Genomic DNA, 16,647 nt, shown 5'->3' with positions numbered 1-16,647 from the left:
TTACAAGTCTCGCTTCAGTCAGAGGAATCTTCCTGCATGCGCTCTGGTTCTGCGACGCGCTCCAAGCCCCTCTCCACATCTTCAGCTCGCTGTGCACCGTACGTACATGCTGACAGTGAGCTGCGCTGAGCAGTGTCCAGCTCAGATGTTCAGATGGGAATCATTTCTTGAGCAATTTAGCTACATCTGCGATGTGCGAAACGAATAAAATGTCAGTTCGTCTGCATGCATCGGGGTAATTCTTTATATTCTTTCTCCGTCAAAATAAACGGTCAAATACGGGAACTATCCGGTCAACACAAGCCCTGCTTTTAACTGTTCTGTTTTCTTGTGAAAATAGATATAAGTTAAACTTGATTAACACCAGAGCCAGGCGCACTGCGCCGTTATCTCCGCCGCTGTAAATGAGGGAAAAACAAATTGATCGGATCCTTTTCTGACCTTCCCCACCTACAAAGTTTAATTACAACAATCAAACGTGACAGAGCCTGGATTTGTATTCTGAACAGTCTAAACATGTTTTAAAAAGAAACGTATGACAAAAGTGGCACCTGCGCAGTAAAACCACCAACAGGGCGAAAAATATCAAAATATTGTCGGCAGAGACGGGCTACAACTTCTGGATCCACTTTATATAAATCGTTTTATTGATTATCTTCTTATGAAAGATAACTTTGACGTACACGAGCGACCGGTACCGGCTGCTGTCACCTGTTGTGAGCAGCGCTCTGCTGTCTGAGGGTAGGCCCCGCCCACAACGCCGCGGCTGCTGCGGTGTTTTCTTTACTGTGGGAAACGGGTAATAATGGCTCTTTGATGGGAACAGGTTGCCGACTCCTGGGTTAGGCATAATACAGCCACAAAAAGGAAAATAAAATGAATGGAAGTCAATTGAGCATCCACACAACATATAAATGTGTGCGTGTGCGTGTGCGTGTGTGTGTGTGTGTGTGTGTGTGTGTGTGTGTGTGTGTGTGTGTGTGTGTGTGTGTGTGTGTGTGTGTGTGTGTGTGTAAGACAGTCTAGAGGAAAAAAGGAGCCAATCCAACAACAGGCTAATTTTTTGATTAGATTTTCATTAGCTCCTCGTTATCAATGATAGATCCCATTAACATGTCAGCGTGGTGACGTGCCCTTGTGGGAAAGTCGGAGGCTTCCTGGGACAAAGGGCGCAGCCTCTTAATAACACCCTGCAGGGTTCGCTCATCCGGCTTGACATGAAGAGGCTCATCGACAGAGAGAAGACGTGCTGTCGATGGCTACGAACGTTTTTTAACAACAGGAAAAACTGATATGCTGCATAACCATGGAAACTCACAACATCCTCATATTTGTGTTTGTTGTGTCTAAATCTGAGTGATTTAACTGAATAGGCCTACTCACACTATAGATCCCAATAAAGTTTAGACAACAGTAATAAATCAGCATGACAAGCCATCCGAGCCAAAATATCGCATATACTTTCTGCTCATTCATTTATACACACTTGTACACCTGATCTTAAAAATCTTGCCACAGCAATTCCAACCGATGCTACTTTATCTGGCCTGCAGCGCGCTTTTTAGTAATTACTCAGCAGGTTTCAAAGAGCCCTCTCCAACTTTCCCAATCACAGCCTTCTTTCTAAGACATTTAAGTCCCAATAAACTCTGTCAGCTTTCATCCTGGTGGGAACGCAGGGGTGTGCTTCAACTGTGATAAAGAGTCTCTTTGGCTCTGCAGCACAAAGCCCGGCCCGCTGACATTGTGTGGCATCTATTTAGTTGAATGGTGTAAACAATAATGCTGCACGTCCGCTGCATTTAAAAGTCGGTGGATGGACAGATGCCAGGCTCGGCTCGAGTCGAGGCGGCGGTCTCGTGCCAGGGAGATAAATCTGAGGCAGACACTGATTGGCCACAGAGTCATCATAATGACTGGCAGGCTGGAGCCAAAGGCAGGAAGCTGTGGCTCCGCCCATCCCGGAGGTGTAATGTGCTCCTGATTTATTGTCAGTGACCCCCCCCCGCCCCCCCCTCCCCACATATACACACACACACACACACTTCCTCTGTTTGGTGGGCAGAAGCTCTATCTCACTATGAACCACTCATCATTGTGACAGCTACTGTAGCTCCGACCTTGGCCTCAAACATTTCATCACACTCATTTCCTGTTAAATGTTTTGAACAATTATTGTGAAAATAAAATTAAAACCAAACATCAAATCATTCCACGCAGGAATGATTACCACCAACCAACTATTAAGTCAATTTTTTAAACCACAATCTTCTTGCGTTAAAGATCGATAGTGATGGCCATTTTTGTCTAATCTTAAACATCTGTTAGCCTCTAGCATCTGTATTCAGGGTGACTCTCAGCTACTACAACATACCATTGCAGTACTTGGAGTATGTCAAAGTACTGACCATTAACTATGGCACCAAAGTTTAGCTCAAGATTTGTAAAACTGACAGAGTTCTAAGGTTGAGTCAGCCATCTTGAATCGGGTTGACTGGAAAGACCAATAATCTCTGATCAGGTCCATCAAGCCTAGGTGACTTGTTGACCTAACGTCTAACCAGTGCCTGCATGCGAGTGGTTTGGGTCAGGTGTTCAAAGGCAGGACTAGTTGTGAAATGGCCTCAGGAAAAGAGTTAATAGAGAAATGCCGATTTTGGAAAGATGAAATCTAAGGCCACCATGACTATAATGTTAGATTTAAACATTTAAGTGCACTCTTTTTCAAACCAGCCGTCTTCTCTGTCCAAAATATCTAAATTTCTGTCCTGAAAAAGTGTCCGTGGACCACTGAGTCTTGACCTGAAGTGGATCTGCTGTGCTGTTTGAAAATGTCTCTGCGTAGAACTGCAGATGACGGTGCCCAGTTGTCGTTTGTGAACTTTGCCCTTTTGGTGAAACTGTTTCTATCTAAAGAGTGTTGATGGGTTTGAAATTTACAGGAATGCAATTCTTGGGATGAAAAAAAAAACGTGTCACGGTGTGGGGTTTTTCCTCCTACCACCTTTAGGTTTTGAGTCTCCTGCTGCAGGTGGGCGTGTCTGGAGGTGGCCAAGCTGCTAATCATCAGCTCATCAGTCGGCCGGGGAGTACTTAAGCAGCTGAGACACCTTCACTTCGCTGGATGATTACCTCGGTACCTTGCTACAGCCACATAGAGAATTATATTGGAGGTCTTAAACCTTTTTGAGTATTTGTTGTATTTTGGGATTTTGCATTTTACCTCCTGCTCTTGTTTCCAGTCAAGACCTCCAGCTCATCTCTGACTGGCAGAATTCTGGAACCTCTACACCTGCTTGTCTCTTAGTCCCTCCCTGGCCAAAGTCACCTCCAGCAGCCCACCTATTCTCTCCTGGATCTGCACATCCACGCTCCGCTCCGCTCCCTCCACCTCCACCTCCAACTCTGGACCTCGGCTCCTAGGAACTCCATCTACCCCAGACCGGACCACTCCCCCCTCCAGCTATTCCCTCTCTTCAGACTGTAAGTCCTCAAGGATAACTAAAATCCCCTGTTGCCCTCTTCGAGCTGGACCTAACCTCCCTCTGTCTGCAGGTTCCCGCACCTGACTCCTGTTGGAAGATCTCAGCCACATTAAGGCTGCTCCCTTGGTTCATCTTAATAAATTATTGTTTAAAAACTCTTACCGAAACCCGTGAACTGATTATGTATGTCGTGGGTTCTTACCTCACAACATGACGTAAAATCCTTCAGAGCTTCTGAAACTCCAGCCATGTATGGGGTGGCAATGTTCCCAATGTTTAATTTTTTCAGATGAGTGTTTTCTTCATTTCCTGACATCACAAAAGCCCAACTAAGGTTTCCACGGGTCTGATGTGTAACTCGTCTAAAATATCTGGATCACCTCTAAAATTTAAACTATTGTTACAAAATTTCCTTTTAAGAAGCGTAAAGATTTCTCTCTGAGCTCCATGAATAGATGAGGGACATTGTTGCTGTCAAAATTTCCAACCAACTCGCGTTTTAAACTTTTTTTTAAAAATACAAACCCACCAATAAAAACTCTGCCTGTAAAGCCACCGTCTACAATAGGCATAAACTCCTTTTCAGCTACAAAAATGATATTAAAATAAGAATCCCAGGAGTGGTGAAACCTGGAAAAACACATTACTTATTTTTTTGTCATTTCTTATTGCTGCGAAGCATTATTCTAGTCCTGAATGAAGGCATTGTGCAAAACCCACACACACACCACTCTGTCTCATAACAAGAAAAAGAAAACATTTCTTGTTAAAACCATTTCTTTCCCAAGAAGTAAGAGCAGTTAGACGGAGTACAAATACCATAACTAAATGTAAGCTATGTGCCCCATAAGTACCAATAAGCAAAGGTTTGGAAGAACGGCCATTCTGGTATCATTAAAGCATCAGACAATACTGCTGGGATCTTTTTAAATATCTAATGACACAACACTATGTAGGTGCTACATCATTACAAATTACTTTATTACAAAACCAATAGGGAGCTTCAATCTCGTCTATTTACTTCTGGACCATAGGTCCCCAGAAATAAGGAGGAATGAATGCAAGTCAGTGCGGTTATGAAAGCTGTTTTCTAATCTCGTTTGATGTTTCATGGATGTCACACACGATGTCTGTCAAGTTTAAGAAACATTTTGATGCCAAGACAGCACTTAGTTTTGAACAGTGGCAAAAGTTATTTTTGGTTTTGTGTGAAAAGACGTGTAGGACTACAAACGTGTATCACCATATTGAAATCATCGACCCAGACACTAGGGCTGGGGGTAATCGATTTTTAAAACGATTATTTTATCGAATAGTCGACTATTCTAATGACTATTTAGAAAATTAATCTAATGATTATTTTTCTATTGCACAATTAACAAAAACCAGAAAATCTCAAATAAATTCCTCAAAAAAATTGATAAATTCTTACTGTAAGACAATAAACACTACAGGCCTTCCATTTTGTATAACACTGCTTTTATTGTGTTGGTTGGTTATGTTCTGGTGACGTGTAGAACTTGGGAGTGCAGGCTGCTGCCTGAGAGGTGGTAGAAGACGGAGTGTCTCCATGCTGCTTTGTTTTGGTCACTTATGAGCGTGAGGCGAGTGGTGTTACGACCCTTCCTGGGGAGTTTGGCTCGTGTGCAAAAAGGAAGGGACTATATCAGGATTTAAAAGTTAAAATGATGATCAGGTTTATTTACAACTACAAAAACACATAAATCTTTACATCCACAGGTTGGAAATAATAAAACTAATTCTGCCTGTGGGGAATTAAAACAAAAGTACAAATAACTAGGGATGTCCCACTGGGCAAAGATTACTGGGTTTTGGACCAAAATATGGATCTCCAAAAGTCCAAACTCTAAACTGGGTGGTTAAACCAAACTCAAGGTGATATTTTACACTAAACCGAAAACCCACAACACTCTAAATGTAACAAAAGGGAGATCTACACCACAAAAAAGATGAACTCTAAACCAAAACGTAACAGCTTATCCCAACGCAAGAAGCTGTTAGCGAAGATGCTAACAGTAGCTTTACCAACATTAAGTTCAAGTTACCAAGTTTAAATAAACCAAAAACACCCAGCAGCAAACAGACCAGCATGGAGGAGAGACTGCTACCACCAAACCAGCTCTCCTAATGTCTGAAAGAAGCTCCTTTATGAAGGGAGAAACGCTCCAGGTGATTTTCTACATCTGCGGTAGACGAAGCAGCGCATCTGACCCCGGAAGTTGTTGTCCGTTGCCGGGAGACGAAGGCGGGCAAAACAGGAAAATAATCTAGTAGTGGACGGACGTTGTTCCGGGTCTTCGGTATTTGGCGGAGATGTTAGTGAAGGCGGAGAAGAGGGTGAACTAGAGGAAAAACAGGCAGATTCCTCCTCTATTTACAAACTCCTGGGGATGCAACAAGTGGGCGCGGTGCGTCGACTTCCGGATCTGACGTCGACTAATTTTTAGAATTGAGCCGTCGACGTCGCCGAGGCTTCGCTACAGCCCTACCAGACACAGAGAAGAAAGTGACTTGAGTGTTGCAAGCTTCGTATCTTTCTTCCATCAAACAGCTTTTTATCCATCCTTTTGGCTCCTGTGTGGTGCGCGAGTCATACACACAAAATGGCGCCAGGGGTGCGGTGCCAGGCAGTGTGATCTCACTACAGTCATGACACTTCAGGAGTAAAACGCTGTTATCTACAATAAGTCAAAGGTTACGTTTGTGTAATGACTCTTGCATGTTTCTAAATGCAAAACAGGAAGTAAAGTCAACACAAACATTTCTGTAGAAATCCTTCTGATTTTTTGAGCTTGCTTTCAAAAATTGGTTTAGTGTTTTGGAATGTTTTGTTTCTTCTTAAACATCCATCTTCAGTTCCGATGAGCTGATCTACTTGGGGGGATGTGTTCAAAAGATTTGAATCACAAAGCAGCACAGAAAACAGTAAATAGACCATGTTTTTTTATGTAATGATCCATCAAAGAACTCAACAATACCAACAATGACTTGCGTGTATCGCTGGGAAAGGTGCTGCTTCTGAATAAAAAGGTACTTTAAATACTAAAGACATGGTCGACAAATCAGCCACGACCGGACAATGGCACCGCCTGCAGGCAGCTTCTCTCTGAGGCGCCTGCATCTGAGACCGTTTTGTCTGACAGTTTTTTTCAAAGGCAGTTTAGTCAGAAGTCTGGTGGATTTTTCAGTGAAACCTGATGTTTTCATTCAACGCTCAATGACTTCTGAGGTCTTTTGATCCGATGTTTGACTAAATTTCTTTCTGAGAACAAAGTACATCCTAAAATTTACACTGTAGGCAGCGAAAGAAGTGCAAAGAATGAAGGATTCAATCTCGATACGGCAACATTCTCCAAATGCATTCCCAAGTGCAGCAAACTGCCACGGGCGCTGCAGTGATTGCTGCTGCCGCTTGATGAGAAATGCTTGTTGTTCAAAAGCAAACACCTGCTGTGTGCTTGTTGGTCGCGCAGATACAAAACAGTGTTTTATGGAAGCAGTGACTAATTGCACAACCACGTTTAAAACAATAGACGCTGAGTTTGCCCAAACAGATAAACACAATATGGAACCCTGAGCATGATTGTCCTTCGTAATGATGACACAGTTATCTGTGGAAGTAAACAGCATCTGTTAGTCGTTCAGGGAATTAAAAAATAAAACATCATACTTTTATACGAGACAAGTGCTGAAGCTGTTGAGCTACTTTCTATTTCAGGAAGGTTTCAAACTCTAAGGCTTGGTAAGTTATGTTTTCTCCCTTTAGAGTTTTGTTTTTCTCTTGTGTAACTTCTTATCGATTACTCACCCAGAAAATGTCCCAGTGTTTTTGTTTATTTAAGGCCCTTTTGTTGCAGTGCTCATCATAGGCGTCATTTTAACCGGGGACGCCGGGGACATGTCCCCGGCAAAATTTGTGATTGGCAACTGTGTCCCCCCCACTTTCAAAAAAGCCTGCTGATGAGGATTTTTGTTTTACCAGCTCAGATCTTATACCAGGGGTCGGTAACCTGTTCCCATCAAAGAGCCATTATTACCCGTTTCCCACGGTAAAGAAAACACCGCAGCAGCCGCGGCGTTGTGGGCGGGGCCTACCCTCAGACGGCAGAGCGCTGCTCACAACAGGTGACAGCAGCCGGGGGCATCGCACCCGTGGGGGATTCAACACCCACACTTCTCCAGCTGTTTTGCTCACCTCCACACCAGTCTGGTTTCTTTACGTCGCACTCACTCTGTTTGCCTCATCTCCTTCTTCACCTCCCAGCCGATGTCGGGTTTCCAGGAGAGCAGGAGATGGAGGGACGGAAGAGCTCGACTGAATTCATAATTTTACATCTTGACATTAGCTGTACAAAGTCTGAGTTTGATAAAGTGAAGAACAACAATTTGCAGAGGTTTATAACTGGCGCGGCGCCAGGTTTTCATTTTTGGGTGGGCCACGGTAATTTTGGACGGACCTTAATAAGCAGTGACTGAAGTGAAGCAGGCAGGTCGCGCTAGAAAATTTAGTTTAAAAAGACGTCATAAATGTTTTCCCCGTCATTCTTATTTTTAAAATATGAAGTAAAAACTCACAATTTAATTTTCATTTATTTGTCATTAACATGTAGTCTACACCCGTGCGTTAAGTGGACCATCTTCCAGTAAACGCAAAGCATCCAGTCCACCTCTCCAAATGCGTAAAATGTGCATCAGCCGCTAGTTAGGCACGCCGCGCGCACCGTCAGCTACGTCAGCCCAGACAAGAGCAGAGCAAATAGAGAAAGAATAGAGGATAATTGTGTCTGGATGTGGATGGAGATTACATTTTACAGCAGCCTGATCATCATTTAAATACGTAAACCATCACCTGTCTTCTAGTCCACGCTATCAGCATTATTTTAATTGGTGTGTGTGTGTGTGTGTGTGTGTGTGTGTGTTTTCCACTTCAAACACTGGTCTAACCAACCAGACCAGCGTGTCCAGTAACACATTAATGTTACAATTAAACCTGATTAACCCCAGAGCCACGTGCACTGCGCTGTACTCCGTGACTGTAAATGAGGGGGAAACTATTTAATCGGATCCTTTTCTTTTCAACATGGTTTAATGTAAAGTTTCATTCAGTACAAACTTTAGTTACACCAATCTAACGAGACAGAGCCTAGATTTGTATTCTGAACAGTTTAAACATGTTTGAAACGGAGACATGCGTGACGCGTCTAAAATTCGCACCTGCTCCGCTATTATGGAAATTAAACTAACAAGATGAATAACATGAAATTATTTTAGGCACAGACAACATCCCCCACACTTTTGAAAAGCTTGCAACGCGCCTGATCGCTCATGTACGTCTTAATTATCTTTCATTAGACGATAATCAATAAAACGATTTATATAAAGTGGATCCAGAAGTAGTAGCCCGTCTCTGCCTTCAATTTTTGGTATTTTTCACCCTGTTGGTGGTTTTACTGAGCAGGTGCCCCTTTTGTCCTACGTTTCTTTTTAAAACATGTTTAGACTGTTCAGAATACAAATCCAGGCTCTGTCACGTTTGATTGTTGTAATTAAACTTTGTAGGTGGGGAAGGTCAGAAAGCAGCTCAGAATGCGCCTATATGATTACGCACAAGCGTGACGCGTCAACCCGGTCTCACAGTAAGACCGGGTTGGACCTGTTCAGGTTTACGCAGACAATCTTTACATTTAGAATTAGCTTACAGATGTAAAATTAATGCAGTAAAATATAAAGCTTTTTATTTAAATATCCATTCATTATTTCACAAGCACAGAGAGCCGCATCAGATGGATGGAAGAGCCGCATGCGGCTCCAGAGCCGCCGACCCCTGTGCTAGCCTATATTGTCCCCAGCAATTTTTAAACCCCACTCAAGTGTATGGTTATTGTCCCCAGCAATTCTGAAAACAAACTGACGCCCTTGCTCATCTAAGGTGACCCTAAACCTAAACTAGCAACTCTGGGAAGGAGGAAATAAAACCGTGGCCGTGCTCTTCAGCAGCCTTGGTTTTCACCACACCGCCCTTGTTATGCAACGACACGATGAGGATGAGTAAAACTGACACGGGGGAACAAACTCAGACCCAATAATCTTCATGAGCTCTTTATCAGATGCTGGGGTCTAATGTTACTTCCACTTACATTTCTCTTCCCAGATTATATTTGCACTCTTTATTCCTAGCTTCTGTCTCTGCTATTAAAACACATGAATGGATGTGATTCTTCTTTTCTCTCCTTAAAGCTGGTACCATGCTACAAGACTGGATTTGATGAGTAGTTAAACTAAGTTTAAACCCGTTAATCTGCATTTTGATGACGCCGTGCGTCCTTGTAAATATCCCATAGAGAAATGAGAAAATAATTGCCTTTGTAACATCACGTTGCCTTTTTCTTGTCCTGTCAGTTTTCTGTGAATTTATTCTCTGCTGTCAGCAAAGCCGCAAGGAAATTTTTAGGCAGGTAAAGCTTACAAAGTGCGAAATTAACAGAATGGCACGGTAGCCGTCTCCAGCCTTTCTAGAAAGCCACAGTAGCTTTTACAAAGCTCACTTTAAACAATCAATAAAACACAGCACACCAAAAGAAGTGGAAAAAACTCAATTTCTCAACTCTCCTAGTTTTAAATCTCTGAGGACACCTCAGATTTGACTTCACCTCGTTGTCTGCCAGAGCTTTTATCTGCACCTCTTGCTTAAAATGGATCAGAAACTGTCAGCTGTCAAACTTTGAAGAGCAGCAGCATGGCCATTAGGCAGCCGTGGAGACCATGGAGCTCGATTTCAGAGGGTTTGCGATCGAGGAGCTCTAAAAAGCCTTGCCAAGCCTCAGCCTGAGGGAGCTCCTACAAGCTCAGGGACCCATTTCTGCCTCTGCACCCAGGCTGCACTCATCAACCAGCCTGTCTGCAATCAACAATAAAGCCAGATGGACTGAGACTGAAGGATTCACCAACTGGCTCCAAGATTTATGCAGCCAAGAAGGGCAGGACTCAGAGGTAACTTTGTTAAGTAGTTTCACAAGTCTGAACAGGTGTGGGGGGCAGAGATCTGGGGCCTCATCCCTAAAAATATTCCTACATTTCCACTTGAACTCAGCCTTGAGATAATTCTCACTGCTGTCGGGATGGTAGATTCATAAAAGATGCTGAGAATAAAAACCATCCTCCTCTTCAGAGGAGAACCTTTTGCTGGGTCTGGCTGAATTTCTTAGGAAAATGTTTCCAAGCTTGGCTATTTCAGCGAAGAGGCTGCATAGTTTTACCAATGACTAAAATGAATGTGGCACTTTTCGAACTCAGTTTTGGTTCCAACACATTTGGCTACTGTTATTAAAACTGTCCACTTCCCACTGCAATAATCACAAGGAGACTTTTTGTATTTCAAAATCTTCCAAATGTCCTCATTCACAGAGCTGGTGATTGCTTTATTCTTATGGCTGTAGATACACTACAATAGTGTGTAAAAGCCTTCTACCACCCAGAATATTTTTATAGTATGCATCCAAAGAGACAGATTTAATTGAAATGTCCAAAAGTAGTCATTAAAAAAAGTTCTCCAGGATTTTGGAGACTGTTTTTGAGGCCCGCATTGTCTTCATTTGAGTCAACATTTAACTCATTCACTGCTATTGATGACTAAAGTCGTCATTTTAGATCCAACCGTTCACTGCCAATGACGACTAAAGTTGTCATTTGCATGTTTTTACTGTTTGAGCATCGGAGCGAGCCCCCGCGCTGAGAGAACAAACATCTCAGCCCTGAAGCCGATCTTCATCCGCATACGTCACAGATCACATGATCAGGAAGCAGAACATCCATGAGTTAGGAGATTGTTTTGGGCCGTTCCTGTAAAAAAAGTGAGGCGTGAACCGGAAAAGCGTCTGCCGATCACAATTCGACAACGGATTTTGAAAGAACGGATAATGCTCGAAACACGCGGCTTCTTCCTGATGTAAGAGGTGAGTCTCCGTTTTGTTTTGGTTGTTTTAGCATCGACATCATGCTAGCGCGCAACGTTCTGTGACTCTTAAAAAAACAGTAAAAACGGTGAGAAACGCTGGCAGCGAAGGCTGTTAGTGATCAGGAAATGGCTGGCAGTGAATGAGTTAAAATATCTCACTGAATATGGTGCAAAAAAGTGTCTAAAAACAAGTGAAAATGCAAGAGTTGCATGAAGAAAAACTTTGATAAACCTTCAGGAATCCTGAAAAAGATTGTTTGAGTCCTCAAAAGGGGCCAAAGCTGAAGCTCTCAGTCAGAAACAGGTGAACTGTCGACTCTGAGTCCAGTGACTGGTCCTGCCTCAAGCAAAGGAAAGTATCTCAGGTGGATGAGTGAGGGAATTATGGAGTGGCCTGTCAGCAGGAACCATAGGACAGTGTCAGCAGTGACCGGTCGTTTGTAGTGAGGAGGAATGATCCATGCTCTAAGTCTCAACTACAGTTGAGCTTTAGGTAATGACCAGAAGAACAAGATCACAAACTCAGGCAATCAAAAAGAGTTTCCTCTATGGCACTCCGGTCCTCGAGGGCCACTATCCCACATGCTTTAGTGTTTTCCCTGTTACAACACACCTGATTTCAATCAGCAGGTGGAACTGGCTTCTGAAGAGCTTGATGAGCTGCTGCACAGGTGATTCGACGTTGTTGGCAAAGGGAAACAACAAAAACATGTAGGATAGCGGTCCTTGAGGACTGGAGTTTGACACCCCTGCTCTATGGGATGACAAGGGTCAGATATGAAGGACCGACAACAAGATGACAAGAAAAGACAGGAAAGAAAGTTTGGTTTCTTGGCAGAAAAACAAAAGGAGATGGTGGATGACTTAATACTTTGGTAGTGTAAGTCAGATGGTGACAGCTGGAAGATCAAAATGTTACAGGCCGAAGACTTAGCAGCTAAAGCTAAAGATGGCCTCTTCAGGGAACCTCGACACCACTAGACCAAGAGACATCTCAACTCTCCTGGTATGGAATGTGAAGAATACAGACGAGGCTTTTCAGACATCAATGCATAGTTAAGATTATTTACTTGCACAATAAAACTTTATTTCCTGTTACCTCTACCTTAAAGTTGAAGGAAGCAGTAGCTCAGGAGGTAGAGCGGCTTGTCCAGTAACTGGAAGGTTGTAGGTTCGATCCTGGCTCCCAACAGAAAATTCTACGGTTGTGTCCTTGGGCATAACATTTAATCCTCCCTGCCTGCTGGTAGTCGTCGGGGGGACTCATTGAGCCTGAGTTCAGACGCCTTGCCTCGGTCAGTGCGCCCCAGGGCAGCTGTGGCTATGTGGTAGCTCATCACCACCAGTGTGTGAATGGGTGAATGATACGCTGTAGTGTAAAGCACTTTGGAGCCATTTATCAAAGATGTGTCCTTTTGGCCCTGAAGGTCTGACAAACCAACAGTAAACAGATGCTGTGTGTTTTTGGCGTTCCAACATATCGTAGTTATCAAATCTGCAATGTAGTAAGATGTCAGAGTGTCATACTTCTTAAACACGATCATTAAACATAGCACAGCAAACATGGGTCCGTGTTTGTCACCAAGTCTGTGCACGGTTATTATACATGTCTACTTTTTCAATTATTCCTCGTAATTCATTGTTAGGCAAAATTTAAAGGAAATTAAATTAAAACATAAAATGTCACAGGAGATGGCCTAAATTGTTTCTTCTAAGTGTGTAATTAATTCATCCCAGTCCCCATGAGGTGGATTTTAATTATAACCAAAGGGGGTTTTCAGATGTAAAGAGTTAGTGGAAGAGATGTAAAACAGGGAATGAGACATTTTTGCGTCACGCTGAGACATTTTCAGGAATCGAATGTGTTTTTTCTATAGAGGCAGCCGATTTCCATCACTCCCATTTGGACTTCACTTTAGTGAGTCCTGGTGACAACAGATATGAGATATAAATAATAGATAAGATATTTCCTTTATGGAGTTTTGCACCACATGCAGGGGTATCACCTTCCCTCCACTCAATGCTTTATGAGCTCTGACTACATAACAGAAATATCCTGATGAGCAGTTATTTATTTATTTATCTATTCCTCACCACTCAAAGGCAAAAGGCAGTCAATAAACTCTTTGCCTTTAGTTAAATATCTCACTTACCAGTGGATGGATGCTAGTGAAACGTCTCATGCACATCTACAATAGAATGTAACCTCATTTAACCCTTCCAGTGTCCTATCGGGTGACCCCTCCAGGAAAGGTGACTGTTGAGCAGGGTTGATGGTTTATCTCTTGAGGACCATGTGGCAGGGGTGAGGAGTGAGCACCACCTCACCCCTGCCACGTCTACCTCAAGTGATAAACCATCAACCCTGTTCAACAGTCACCTTTCCTGGAGGGGTCAACCAATAGGACTGTGGGAGGGATATGAATGATCAGCACAGCCAACACAAAACTGGTTAAACCTCAGTAACACTTGTTCTGTTAGTAGCTGAGGGCTGTCCACACTTATACCTCCTTATGGTGATGGTTCTCAGTCATCCAGGTCATGGTAACCCAAAAGGGCTCAAATAAGGCAGCAAGACTCAGAATTTTATGGCACTTTCTACCTTTATTAAACATGACTGGAAATCCGTAACTCTTAAAATGACAATGTGTAGTTTTACCATTGATGTCTGGAAATATCCATCATAATGTTGTTGAAAATGAATAAGATGATATCCAGTTGTTGAAAAATATTGGCAGCTCCGTAACATTTAACCATAAAAATTGGGTCTAAAGTACATAGGGCGTGGGTCTAAGGGTGCTTCTCAATATCAAGGCACCTGGCCTTGCGAGGCGATGTCTTGTGAGGCAAGGCGCCTTGCTTACGAGGACACTGTCCTTACTTGGTCAAAGAAAACAGTTAAATGGAACAGACTTGCATCACATGACCTTGGCTTCCACGGCGGTCACGTGACAAGGGAGATAACGTTATGTTTTATACGTAGTAGTTTCAATATGAATATATAACGAGGCTTTTACTTTTTAAATTGTGTATATATTTGTTAAATAAAATATGTAAGCGTGTTACTACCCGCTAGCCACCAAAGCTGCAACTACTAAGCAACTAACCAATCATTGAAAACTTATTTGGATCTAAAAAAAACATTTTAAATTACTTGACTTACTTTTAAACTAACCCTTTGTCCCCGAGGTAGCTGCCGGCTTCTGATCCACCATCTTTTAGAAAATACTGCAGTGTATTCTGGGAAATTTTTGATCAAGGCTAGGCTACAAGACACCTCCCGTGTATCCTTGCTCAGCTAGCTAAACGTCTTGGTGGTTCCTGATGACGTATACCCTAGGCAACCGGGGCAGGGCCAAGACATCAAGGTGAGGTTCCTTGGCATTAGGAAACACCCTAAGTCTCTGGCAGATGCCATATTAAAAGCCATGTTTCCTTCTGGCCTCCTCGGGGTCCTGTACCTGTCGATGAGGTCACACTAGACTGGCTGGTCATACGACTTACGGAATTACATCACCACTTTCAAAAACATTTGGGCAGTAAGAAACACAAGTTTAATAACAAAACTCCAAAACTTTTCCTAAAACATATGAAAGGATAGAATCAAAAAAGCGATGCAATATATTTTGGCCGAGCTGTATTACCGTAGTATGACGATGTCATCGGCAGGTGCAGGACCCTGAGCAGATGCGGAAACTACAGCGCCAGAAAACTACAATCGGCATTGCATTCCCTTGGTGGAATTAATTAAAGGATCATCAAAGTCTGAGGAGTCACGGCGAGGTTGTATGCTTTCTGTTCCACAGGTAACAACATTTATCATAATGTTTTTACAGTTTTACTCGATTGGTTTGGCTCATTTCCTGAAACCGAGATGACATTCACAAAATAACATGGACAAATCTCCAAACCACCTTGCAATTGTTCACAACAGAATGTCAGTTTTCATTGGTTTAATCAAATTGCAAATGCTTTAGTACATGTCTCAAGTGACTCTGTGCTTCTTTTCAAATGATTATGTACAAGTAGCTACAGTTAGCACAATGAGCCCACATTTAGCACATTTCCCAAATAAATAGATCTTGCCGATCCAAAACTGATTAGTTGATTTGTCAGTGAAATGGTCACTCACTCCACAACATATCAGCATGGTTTCATTGTGTAAGTCATCCTATGCACAATTGTCTGTTCAACTGTCAAAATTAATCAAAGATATAATACCATGAAAGAATATCTTGGAACATTTGATAAAGTTATGACAGTACTTGACAATCAATCAGGTGAAATTAGAACTAACGAAGGAGCAGCCTCCCACATCACAGATGACCAGTCAAACAGGTTGTTCAGATACCTGACAGGTGTTGTCTATGATCATGACTGCTGCCAAAAGTATATAGACAGAGCTTGGCCCGGGGCCAGTTTCATTTGCAGTGTGAACATGGAAGCACCTCGCCAAGTACAACAGCAACTTCCTGCTCGAGGAAGAGGAGGAAGAAGAAGAGGAAGAGGAGGAGTGAGAATGCGTGGAGGAATAGGGGGAAGAGGCCGAGGAGCACGGAGGCACCATGATGTCCCAGAAGAAATCCGGGCCACCCTTACTGACCACGTTATAAACCATAGACTCACAATGGCAGAGGCAGGTCGCCGAGTGCAGCCTAATGTGGCTCGGTCTACAGTCTCCTCCATCATCCAAACCTTTCGCAGGGAAAACAGGTACAGAACTATGCTATTGAACTATTCAGTGTTGGTGTGTGTGTAGGCCTAGTGTACTGTAATATCGTCATGTGATGTTATATGATACTATAAAAATGACAAAGACAGAAAAATGGAGAAAATACTGTGAATAGTATTCCAGTCACTGTGCAGTGCATCACACTTCTAGTACCATAGGACAGCAGTACAATTACAGTGGTAACTCATTTTGTAACAAATTTACAGTGTTGACCTTTGACTTGTATGTCTAGGATTGGATGACAGCCTCAAGTGGGTGGCAGAAGAAAACTTCTAAATGAACAACAAGAACGAGAAATATGCAACATGGTCATTGCAAATAATGCCATCACACTGAGACAGATTGGTAATGCAATCCTGCTAGACAATGTAATGTTCCAAAATATGAACTCTGTCAGCATCTCCACAATAGACCGGGTATTGAAGAAACATCAGATGACCATGAAACAGATTTAC

The 16,647-nt window shown here is 42.8% G+C and overlaps 1 protein-coding gene across 4 annotated transcripts in view; it reads right to left on the bottom strand.

Annotated features, from left to right (window-relative positions):
* The window catches only part of ptprub (protein tyrosine phosphatase receptor type Ub), a 337,198-nt gene that overhangs the window by 175,501 nt on the left and 145,050 nt on the right, over positions 1 to 16,647 (bottom strand). The window lies entirely within an intron of this gene.

Source organism: Nothobranchius furzeri, chromosome 5 (genome assembly GCF_043380555.1).
Source record: "Nothobranchius furzeri strain GRZ-AD chromosome 5, NfurGRZ-RIMD1, whole genome shotgun sequence".
In the NCBI taxonomy this organism is placed as follows: domain Eukaryota; kingdom Metazoa; phylum Chordata; class Actinopteri; order Cyprinodontiformes; family Nothobranchiidae; genus Nothobranchius; species Nothobranchius furzeri.
The sequence above is the reverse complement of the archived record's forward strand: the minus strand, read 5'-3'. Positions and strand labels throughout refer to the sequence as shown.